General features: G+C 40.5%; 1 long non-coding RNA gene across 1 annotated transcript; it reads right to left on the bottom strand.

Moving 5' to 3' along the window:
- Nucleotides 1-211: 211 nt before the first annotated feature.
- Nucleotides 212-3,582, bottom strand: LOC127004172 (uncharacterized). The gene is made up of 2 exons (XR_007757674.1): nt 919-3,582; nt 212-636 (listed from the first exon to the last, which is right to left on the bottom strand). It is a non-coding gene; the product is annotated as an uncharacterized LOC127004172 (long non-coding RNA).
- Nucleotides 3,583-4,249: the final 667 nt, after the last annotated feature.

Genomic DNA, 4,249 nt, shown 5'->3' on the forward strand with positions numbered 1-4,249 from the left:
AGTAGAATTGAACCTTTTTAAACTTTTCTTTTATAGAGTTACGATTCTTCCTTTACTCTTCTTTGTTTCAGTTTTATGTTACTAATTGTTCCCCATTTTCTTGTTTTCTTCTTTCTTATTTCTTCTTTTATTTATGTATTTTTATTTTTTTTCCTTCCTCCTTAACTTTTCTTCTGTTAAGTTGCTCCTCATTTTTTCCTCTTTTCCTCGCTATTTTTTTTTTCCTTTTCTCTTCTTATTTATAAACATCAAGTATATTTTCTTCATTTCCTTCCCTCTTCCTTAACCATGCCATTGAATTTTCTTTTTTTCATTCTTCTTCTTTTTTTGTTGTTTTTTTACGATTTTCACGCTCGCTAGTCATTTTTTAAAACTTTTTCTTCTGCAGAGTCACGCTTCCCTTTCTTCACTCCTCTTTCCCTGAGTTTTAAGACACTAATGATTCTGTTTCTCTTGTCTTTAAACGTCATATATTTTTTTTCTTCTTCATTTTTCTTCCTCCTCAGCCTCTATAGCTTTCCTTCTCCGGAGTCACGTTTTTCTTTCTTTTTTATCGTTTTTCATTCAGTTTTACGCCACTAATTTTTCCCCTTGTTTTCTTATTCCCGAGACATTTATTTTTCCTTCATGTTTTCCCTCCGCCTCAGCCTCCATAGTTTTCCTTCCCCAGAGTCACGTTTTTCTTTCTTTTTTATCGTTTTTCATTCAGTTTTACGCCACTGATTTTTCCCCTTGTTTTCTTATTCACGAGACATTTATTTTTCCTTCATGTTTTCCCTCCGCCTCAGCCTCCATAGTTTTCCTTCTCCAGAGTCACGTTTCTCTTTCTTTTTTATCGTTTTTCATTCAGTTTTACGCCACTAATTTTTCCCCTTGTTTTCTTATTCCCGAGCCATTTATTTTTCCTTCATGTTCTACCCTCCTACTCAGCCTTCATGTTTTCCGCTAACTTGCACGCTTTACTCTCCCTCGGCGCCATAACCCGACCTTGTATTTTATTTTAATCTCAGGCTGTATTTTTCCTCCTCCTCCTCCGCTTATTTACTTACCTACCCTTACACAGCGTCTTAACTTTTCCCCTCTTCGTCTTACGCTATACTTAAACTTTTTATTTTATTTTACTACCGAACTTTTTTTTACTTATTTTCTCTTGATTTTTACTTTTTTGTTACAGCGAGAGAGGCAGTTCAATGGTACGCAAAAACAAAAACACTACTGCAGTTTTTTATATTATTTTACTAGCCTACTGTACTTATTCTTAATTATTTTTTCCCCTCTTTATTTTCCCTTATATTTACAGTAAAGGAGTCTTCTCAAAAAATAAATAAAATCATAAAAAGATGAAAAATACACTATGCGATGCTCCAACATAGATGATAGTTGAGGATATGTTTTCCTTTTCAACTTTTATCATCATTTACTCTTTCCTCCTCCTCGATATTTTAAGCCTTTTGCGAATATGGGCTTGGATAGGAACGCGTTAGGAGAGAAACACAGTCAACAGTTACGGTGCGAGATGAAGATACTTATAAAAACTGGGTGGTGATGTGTTAGTGGGATTTCGTTAACAGAGCACCATGCAGTTGAGAGTGAAAGTATAGGATGGAGATGGACCTTACCTTACCTTTCACACCTGTTTCACTCTTTTCTCTCTCTTTTTTTTTTATTCGAATATCTCTTTTACTCCACTCACCTAAACTTTCTTTGATATGGATGGGGATGAGCCTTACCTTCCCTCTCACCTGTCTCACTCTCTCCTTTCTTTCGTTTTTTTAATCAAATATCTCTCTACTCCCCTCATCTATACTTTCTTTTATATGGATGGGGAAGAGCCTTACCTTCCCTCTCACCTGTCTCACTCTCTCCTTTCTTTCGTTTTCTTAATCATATTTCTTTCTATTCCACTCATCTATGCTTTCTTTTATACATAGGAGCAGTGATTAGCGAGCTTTTCTTTGTTGTTCTCATCTATTTCTGCCATTGACCTGTTTCCCTTACTGTAAAAACAATCTTAATCTAATTCTTCTCATTCCAGTTTCTTTTCTTAATCTCATATTCCTCCGCACACCTTTAATTAATCCCCAAACTGCTTAATTAAACTTTCCCGACTGCAACGCCACACACCTGCGCTCACCTGCTCCTTCTTTATCGCGGTATTGATTATATTTACCTCCCAACTTTAATTACTTTCTTCTTTCTCTCCAATCCCTTGCTCGGCGCCGTACCTGTAATTTCCACTAATGACAGGTGGGGTGCAATTGACCGAGGCTTAAGTCCAAGGAAAGTCAATAAGAGAGAGATTAAGTTCCCACATAAACCAGTACGAGGAAGGGAGAGAGAGAGAGAGAGAGAGAGAAAGCGGACTGAAGAATGATGATGATAATGGTGATGATGGTGATGGTGGTGATGAGTACATTCCTGATTAGTTTCACAGACGGAGAAAAAGCCCTCATCACCACCACCACCACCGTCATCATCAACATCATTTCCACCCAATTCCATCATAATCATCACCTTTCTGAATCACCATCACCACTACCATACCATTAAACCGTCACTACCTTCGTCACATGAGATAGACAGATAGATATAGATAGATAGATAGAGAAAACCCCTTCGTCACATGAGATAGACAGAAAGATAGATAGATAGATAGAGAAAATGGGAAAAAAAGAACGAAGTATCAAAAGTTTTCTTGGTCGGGTTTCGGCTTATGGGCAGAACGGACTAACCGACCGACCGACCGACCCGACCGACCTACAAACCAACCAACCGACGGAGGAGCAAGTCACTTTACACTTTTCCCTTCTCCCCTTTTTCTTCTCCCTTCTCTCCAAGTCACGTTACTCTTTTCCCTTCAATCCCCCTTTCCTCCCTTCTCTCCAAGCCACGTTACTCTTTTCCCTTCAATCCCCCTTTCCTCCCTTCTCTCCAAGCCACGTTACTCTTTCCCTCCTCCCTTCTTTCTTCCCTTCTCTCCTTCGCCCACATTTTCATTTTCCGCTTCGATAACCGTACGATAATCATCCATCCATCCACTCAGTCAATCAGTCAGTCAGTCAGCCAGCTAGTAATTCCATCAGTCAGCCAACCAGTTAGTCAATCCATTACCTAGTCGGATTAGTCAGTCATTTATTAAGTCAGTCACTAATAGAACTGGTCAGCCCTTAAGTAAGTCAGTGTCAGTCAGTCAGTCAGATCAGGAGGTCAGTCAGTCAATGATATCGTGTAAGTATTCCAAACACACACACACACACACACACGATTCGGCTCGAGCTAAAACAGGAAAAAACTGAGCTATCATTGAGAGAGAGAGAGAGAGAGAGAGAGAGAGAGAGAGAGAGACGGAACTGAAATGTGTGAAATAAGACAGTCGATCTCGTTTAGTCTGTCCGTCAATCACTCAGGTATTCAACGCTCGTTTCTCGCCTTTCAAAACCAAGGTGTTGAAAGGGAAATTTAAACCCTTTCACTGCGGCACCATCATCACCATCACCACCACCATTACCATCACCATTCCGACCTTCCTTTCAATACGTATAAAGACCACAATCATCTCTCTCTCTCTCTCTCTCTCTCTCTCTCTCTACGAACTGTGTGTGTGTGTGTGTGTGTGTGTGTGTGTTTGCAAGAGCTCACACAAGCGTGGGTGGATTTGCACTAATATTTGGCTGTTCCTCTTTGTTTGTGTGCAAATCTCTCTCTCTCTCTCTCTCTCTCTCTCTCTCTCTCTCTCTCTCTCTCTCTCTCTCTCTCTCTCTCTCTCTCTCAATGAAGTGTGAATTAACTCCCATCATTCAGGTCTCTTAATTGTCTGACGCCGCACACACACACACACACACACACACACACACACACACACACACACACACGAGGAAAAAGTCACACGACGGGAGGGAAAATTAAATCTATTCCTCCATAAAAAAGAAGTTCAAGGAAGATGTGACCAGTAAATAAAATCCTCCTCCTCTTCCTCCTCCTCCTCTTCGTTCTTCTAAGACAACATTAAGAGCGTGCTTGGCGGACGTAAGGTGAACGTTTGCTTTCTAAACGATTCAGTTAGGCAGGTTACGTGAAGGAGGAGGAGGAGGAAGAGGAAGAGGAGGAGGAGGAGGAGGAGGCATAGTTGGGTGGTGCTGGTGCTGGTAGTGATGGCTGCAGCAGCAAGCGGACACACACACACACACACACACACACACACACACGTTTGCGCACATGACGAAGCGTGTGTGGGTGAAGTAAACACAGA

This window comes from Eriocheir sinensis, chromosome 27 (assembly GCF_024679095.1).
Source record: "Eriocheir sinensis breed Jianghai 21 chromosome 27, ASM2467909v1, whole genome shotgun sequence".
Taxonomy (NCBI): domain Eukaryota; kingdom Metazoa; phylum Arthropoda; class Malacostraca; order Decapoda; family Varunidae; genus Eriocheir; species Eriocheir sinensis.